This window comes from Ascaphus truei, chromosome 1 (assembly GCF_040206685.1).
Source record: "Ascaphus truei isolate aAscTru1 chromosome 1, aAscTru1.hap1, whole genome shotgun sequence".
NCBI classification, from domain to species: Eukaryota; Metazoa; Chordata; class Amphibia; order Anura; family Ascaphidae; genus Ascaphus; species Ascaphus truei.
Window position 1 is genome coordinate 400,917,172 of NC_134483.1, and position 7,769 is coordinate 400,924,940.

Genomic DNA, 7,769 nt, shown 5'->3' on the forward strand with positions numbered 1-7,769 from the left:
CGATCTCAATGGGAAACAGATTTAGGAGAAAACTTAGAGGATGAAGATTGGAGCGCTATTTACATGGCCACTGCAAAGAGCTCCATATGCACCACTCTTAAGGAGAACGCATATAAAGTCCTAATGCGATGGTACCTCACCCCACTGAAATTATCAAGGTTTGTGCCGGGATCCTCCCCCCTGTGCCCCCGCCAGTGCGGAGGATCAGCCGACCTGTTACATATGCTGTGGTCCTGCCCTCGGATCTCTCCGCTCTGGGAGGCGATTAGACATTGGATTCAGAGACTGTTCGATCTCACAATACCCCCAGACCCGTGGCTGTTCCTCCTGAACAGGCCATTAACGGGCCTTACCAAAGCACACAACAAATTAATTGCCCATTTTGCAATTGCAACGCGGTGCGAGATCGCAGCATTATGGAAACAATCTGATATTCCAACCATCCCAAAGATTCGAAATCGAATTTGGTTCGTTTGCCAGATGGAAAAGTTAACGAGTTTAGTTAACGACACTGGTGACAATTTCCTAAAAGTCTGGACGCCCTGGCTAGAACAGACAGATATCCCGGGGATAGAGAGGACCTCAATCTGGCTATGATAGTTGTAGATGCGTTCTCCTTGGGGGGAGCTTACAGGTTGTATTCTATATCCATAAGAACCTATTTAGCAGCATTATAATATTAGCAATTAGAGAAACGACCCAGTCCACTCGTGTTTGGATTCGGGCCTCAGATGCACCCCTTACCACCTCACTCTACATACCTCACCCACATCCTTCCCCACCCCACCCAAACCTTCCCACTCCCTCCCCCTTTTTTTTTTTTTTTTTTTTTTTTTATTGTGAGTGGGTATTGTCTCCCCCTTTAAGTTTTATTATAAGTGTCTGTTTGTCCTTTTTAGAAAGATCTCACTGCTATTCTCTCAGTTGTTAAGATATTGTTTTCATACAAGACAAAAAAAAAAAAAATATTTGATAATGTATTTTTTGCTGTTACATTGCAATAAAAATCTGAGTTAAAAAAAAAAAAAAAGAGACATTGGGAAGAAGACTTTCAGACTTATTGTATTTTGTGCTCTGGGGCTGGTATGTCCATACAGGAGGACAACAAGACATAGCTGTTTTTTTTCAAACAGATATTGGCTCTAGTATCCTCCTTTGCACTTGATATATATACCCCCCCTTTTTTTTGAGCCTATACAAATCAATGATTTATATATAACACTCACAGGTGTATCAATTGTTCGTCTTCAAGCAAGCTAATACATTCAAAAGCTTTATATAATGTTGCATTATCATTGGCCCTGAAGCACTGATATATGTAACTTTGTTTTTTCTCTGCTGTGATTGTTTTATTTTGAATTGGAAAATGCACTATTATCCATATATAGATAATAGTGATTTTGCTCATTACTGTACTGTATGTGTTGTGGGAGTTGTTGGGGTAGAGGAGGTGGGTATTAGGGTTGTTTTTTTCTAATGTTTCTTGGGGGTAGCGGGGATGGGTAAAGGGGGTATTTCACCAAGGGTGGGTTGTTAGGCCCTCCGGGTGAGTAGAGGGAGTGGATGACCCCTTCATTATGATAGCGGTTCCACTGCTATGGTAGTGAAGGGGTTAACCACTCCCGCAACCTTCCCGACAGGCCTAACCAACCACCCTGGGAAGAACTGCATTGATTTCAGGTCCAGGGACGCCCTGTTCCCGGGTTACAGGCCCCTTTATGGGTTGCCGGTATCCCCATGCAATGTTTAAATGTCCCACGTCACGTGACGAGATATTTAAATGGATCAGAGATACTGACACCCCATATCTGGCCCTCTATCTCGGGAAGGAGGGAGTCCCAGGACCTGAAATCAACGCAGTTGTTCTCCAGGGACCCCCTGCTCATGTACATTAGTATTAGAATTTGAATTAAAACACCGCGATAGCTGGCAAGATATGCACAGGGAAGGGCGGCTATCTCTGTGCAGCTCACAGCAAGATTGCACCAGAAGACCTTTGAGTGAGGTTGAGATTGTTTTTTCTGCCTCGCTGAGCGGTTTAGGCATTTTTCTGCCGCACGTTTTGAGTTGGGTTCAGATTCTTTCAGAATACCGTGATAACTCAACTAACAAACCATTCGGCGAGGACATGCCAAACCTTGCGATGTAGAAGCGAATTAATCGAGGCTACGAGCATAGGCCCCATGTCTTGATTCTGCAGTTAAAAATGAGTTATCTCTAAATCTAACTGTCACAATCTCTGGTATTTTAAGCAAGGGTTAATTTAACTTCCAGGAGAGGTGCTTAGTTTGAGAATTTAGGTTGTCTATCTTAATCTTGACCAAAGCATGATCTGACCAGGATATTTTGTTTATTTTAGCTTGTGTTATTTTAGGCACCAAGGTAGTATCCATGAAAATAAGATCTATCTTTGAGTACAATGAATGGGGTGCAGAATAAAATGTGTAGTCTCTTGATAGAGGATGTTTCTCTCTCTAGGTGTCAACTAGATTTTGATTTCGTATGCATGTCTGAAGTGTTATAGTGGTATGCTTTCTGTAGCTCTGTTGGTACCTCACATTTGAGTCAAATCAATCTGGAGGCGCCTCAGGGGCCAGGTTAAAATCTACTCCTAAAATTACATTCCCTTTTGCGACCGTACCTAGAGAGGCAAAGACATTTCATAGAATGTGGATCTGTTTTTTTATTGAGAGCATAGATATTTGTGATGGTCATGGCTAAGTCATATGAATACCTACTATAATTACATATCTGCCTTCCTTGTCCTTTTTTAGTTTGTTTTGAGCAATAGGTTACATTCTTGTTTATTAGAATGGTTACTCCTCACTTTTTCACTGGTGTGGAGGCCAGGATTACTTGGGGCTATCTTTAATTAAAAAAAAAATGAAGACTGGGAAGATGTTTTAAAATGGGTCTCCTATAGTAATATAATGTAACTGTTCACCATCTTATATTCTAGGAGAGCCTTTTATTTGGACTATTCAGTACTTTATCATTATGCGACAGTACTTTTAGGGCCATAACGTTAGTAAATATTTAATTTTATTCGTCTCATATTTGCAACATTTAATGACTTGGACTGAAAAACTTTAGCTATTCATAAGATCTGTATATAACAGAGAGCCTCTGTTGTAATCTTGTAGTAACATAACATTTTTGGCAGTGCTACTGACTCTACTACACCTTTCCTTCAAATCAGTGAAAATATACATTTAAAAAAAATCTACAGCACAAATCAGACAGCAAATGGTTTAATAAGTTTATTTTAATATGTGTAATCCGACACTTTAAAGGGGTTTGTTATTGCTGATCTCTTAAGAAGTAATGTAAAGAGAGTTAACAGAATGTTTAATCCTATCAGTCAACACACGAGATGGATTCGGAGGGATTACTTCTTGCCTCCACCTCCACCTCCTTGACCTCCACCTCCATGACATCCACTGCTTTGACCTCCGTGACCTCCACTGCTTTGACACCCATGACCTCCACCTCCGTGACCGCCACCACCTCCACTGCTTTGACCTCCATGTCCTCCACCTCCACCTCCGTGACCTCCACCTCCACTGCTTTGACCTCCACCACCTCCACTGTTTTGACATCCGTGACCTCCACTGCTTTGACCTCCATGTCCTCCACCTCCGTGACCTCCACCTCCGTGACCTCCACCTCCGTGACCTCCACCTCCACTGCTTTGACCTCCACCACCTCCACTGCTTTGACATCCGTGACCTCCACTGCTTTGACCCCCATGACCTCCACCTCCATGACCTCCACTGCTTTGACCTCCATGACCTCCACCGCTGCTACCCCCATGACCTTGATGGCAATTTTCTGATGAGAAATAGAAGTATAATTAGTTAGAAGGTATGACAGCAATCAATAACAGGGTCTTAATTAAAAATTGGTTTTGAATGTGGTTTTGGTATAAATACATTTTGTATTTTGCTTCTGGTTTTGCCTACAATCTATTTGTTTATTGTTTTAAATTTTCACCAAATTATGAACAGATCTCAAAATATTAACATTTCAACACTTTAACAATATGCTTCAAATAGTCATAAGACCTTGTTTACATGTTTCATATATGTGATTAAAGCTATTTTTTTATCTTTTTTTTGTTCAAAAAGACACATATAGGGGCCTATGCAGAGAGCAGCGCTATTTCGAAATTCGCCATTTTTTGGAGAAAATCGCGCAGAAAGCAGCAGAAAATGGCGAGTTCCGAAAAACGCGCCAATTTTTCATTTCTATTTGTAAAACTCGCCTCGCGGTTGGCGAGAACCTCAATCTCGCCAGTTTTAAAAATATCCGTATGCAGAGAGGCGCGAACGGCATCTAGCGGCTGTTCGCGCCAATAAAATGGCGCGATTGTCTCCGTTTTGCCTCGCCAAAAAAAACTGCCGCTCGCGGCCATTGCAAAGGGAAAAAAAAAGGCGCGAATTTGTTTTAACACATTTCTGAAGCGCGCATCTCGCCAATTTAAACTCGCCACACGCATCCATGTTAAACATAGCAGAATTCGCACTTTTCTGCATATGGAGATTAAAACTCTCCAAAAAAGCTACTTTTTAATAAATTCGCCAATTTTAAAATTCGCTGCTCTCTGCATAGGCCCCATAGTTCTATACATTTCCCTTGGGCTTTCTTTAAATAACCATTTTGAACGTATTCACAATAATCTTGGCTGTTCTGATCTTCTGCAGAAACATCAGTTTATCCTATACTTACAGTTTTTATTTCAGGAAAATAAATCTCTTTATGATGATACATTTGGAACAATTTTCTTGCCCTTAAAAATGATCTTTATGTATCTCCTTGCTAAATAGAATAGCAACACCATAAAGAACTATGCACAGATTACATCTATCATCCAACTACTGTTGCTTAAGTTCCAATAGAATACATATATTTGCAACAACTATATAGAGTTAACAATATCTCTCTGTCATTCAGTCTAGCCTTTTGCAAGTATAATAGAGGCACCGACTAGTACATTGCATGTAACCCTATTCGCTATCATAAAGAATGACTTACGGTCAGAATCTTTGCATCCACCACCCTTTGATCCAGGCATGATTGCTCTTCTAGTTATAATCTGCTGTACGGATGGGGATCTAGGCTGGCACAGGTCTACCAGCTATACCTGATGGTACTGCTTTTATACACAAAGTGAAGGCGTTCAATTATTGACAAGTTCTTTAAGGAACCAATAGGATCCCTGTCCAAACATCTATAATTAAGTATTTAGGATTGAATGCATTTTTGTTAAATTGTTTGCTTTAATCAAGAGCAGAGTGTTTATCAATTTTGTATTTTTTCTTTTAGTCCAATAAAATAATGGGCTTGCTGGTGTGTTTCTTTGCTAGTCACTGTTGTGAGTCATTTCCAGCATATTACAAGCATTATTAGCAGGCTGCGATACTTTGGAGATGTTCCTATACATGAGCTTCTTCAGGTCTGACCCATTGGAATTGTTTTGCAATGCATTGCTGGCAGTCAGGGACTGATAATGTAATCACTGTGAGTAGATCAGAAATGTCCTGAACTTATTGCAAGAAGCAATTGAAAATATCAATATGGAGAAACCATCAATGGATGTAGCACTAGACAAGTTAGAAATAACTTACAATGTTGCAACCAATTCAGTTGTGTAAATAAAATCCCATTGAAGAATGCGTGTATGTCCTGGTTTCGCTGTGTCTCCGCCTCTGTGACCCCACAAATCGGTTATCTCGGATTGTAAGTCCGGCTGTTCACCACTGAAGCTGGTGTCTGTGCCTTTCTGCTGATAAGCTTTAATCCATCACCTCTTCCTGTACAGCATGTCCAGGCTTCGTTTGGGCTCCCAGGTTGTGGTAGGGTGTTCACACTGAGGACTGATCAGATCCGGTCACCTGTGCCGATTAATCTCTGTGTTTCAGCACCTCAACTTCTCTGACGAATCGTCCGACAACCGTGGATCACGTTCTGCGTCCCGCGTCATTCCGCCTCCCAGCTGGGAATGAAGTCACCTCACTGCAGAGAATCCTGGATCGGGGTATAGGCAGAGTGTACACAGAGCAAAATCAGGAAATAACGACTCCACACACTCGGGCTTCCTTTGAAATTGTATTGTGGAAAGTAAACATCTAGGTATACACATACATAAATATATAGGTAGGCTCTCAAAAACCTAAGTGTTTTGTCCTATTTGGACTTCATCAGGGGTTGATATATGATATATGAACGCCGTTCACTTCTTTTTACATTTTTAGGTTTTATGCCTCAATAAAGTTTTGTTATTTTTCAAGTGGCCTCCAGTTCTCTCCTTTTGCAGTGCTCCTTTTTACCAGCTTCATCTACATCGTTTATCTCACATCAGGAAGCACGCCGGGATGTTGGAACACCTTTATGGGGCTTGTGATTACCCTCATTAATTTCAAACAATCCAGGGGGAGCATGGACTTGGAGGCGATCCGTAGCACACCAGGCCTGCAGCCGTGACGTCATCCTTCCGGACGGGCGCAAGGAGGGGAGTTCTGATTTCAGTCACCGAGCAGTGGGAGCCAGCCGAATACCCAAGGGAGGCGGTGAGCAGTTCGGCAAACCTCCATTTTTCACCATTTGTGTGATACATGCATGATTTTAATTGACTTATTGTAAGTGCACATTTTTAAACTTTCGTTTTATAAAGATTTATTTACCATATTGATCGCACTATGTAGTCTTCTCTCTCATCTTGCATATAACACGTGTATTGCTGACGGAGTGTTTAAAGAGGGGTCCTGACTACCACGATCTATATAGGTGGCAACCCAATTTGCCAACTGCCTTTGATTTGCTGACGTCCTGTGAGTAGATTAATCATATGAGCCAAGACACATTCTGAAAAATTCATTGAATTCATTACGTCTTATGTACCATATTTGTGTACCATTTGTTTTCTTTTCCCCATATGCTCCCCCTGGATTGTTTGAGATACTGCTTTAACCGTTGGAACCCGTGAAACAGGTCCCACCAGGAGGTTTTTCAGCTGGGTGTATAAACACTATCTTTTTCATCATCTTAACACTTGTATTTTTATTTTTATTTTAATTTTATCACATTTTCTTTTAAGTTGTTCGCGCCTTTATAACTTTTTTCACAAAACCCTCATTAATTTGACAGCAGAAGATTCCTGCATATATTAGGATTAGTTATTCTCACTAGTGGATTCTTGTTGTCTGACATTTCTGCTGGTTCCCTTTTGGTGACTACCAGCTCTGTTGGGCTCAATCCTTTTCCTATTATTGTGATTCTTTATTTGCATATACTTTCCTTAGAAGCAACGGTTTCTACTCGCATTTCATGGACATCCCGTTCTTTAAAGGGTTAATATTATGTTCCCATTCAACCTATTCGTAGCACCTATTAGTGTTTCGTAGCACCTTTCACTGAGATCATTCCTCTATTTGTTGCTATTCGCATTCATACTATGTATGTTTGTTTATTGCTATTTACAGGTTATTTGTGTCTGATTATCATCAAGAGAAAAATATCTCTATTTTTTTGTATTCATTTCCCTCTTTTAACTTAGATCCAATTATTCTACCGGTATCATGTAAAAAAAATAAAGTGTATTATTTGTGCATTATCCCAAAACATGTTGATTTCTGTATATACACTATTTTGTATAATTCTTCTAATATATACCCATTTTGTGCTGTTCAAATATATGATATAAATATAAATATACATATAATATGTTCTTGATATGTATAAAATTATCATTATCATTATAATAACTGTAG

The 7,769-nt window shown here is 40.2% G+C and overlaps 1 long non-coding RNA gene across 1 annotated transcript; it reads right to left on the reverse strand.

The window, feature by feature from the left end:
• Positions 1-3,245: 3,245 nt before the first annotated feature.
• Positions 3,246-3,825, reverse strand: LOC142471292 (uncharacterized). Its single transcript, XR_012789388.1, has 2 exons — positions 3,652-3,825; positions 3,246-3,522 (listed from the first exon to the last, which is right to left on the reverse strand). It is a non-coding gene; the product is annotated as an uncharacterized LOC142471292 (long non-coding RNA).
• Positions 3,826-7,769: the final 3,944 nt, after the last annotated feature.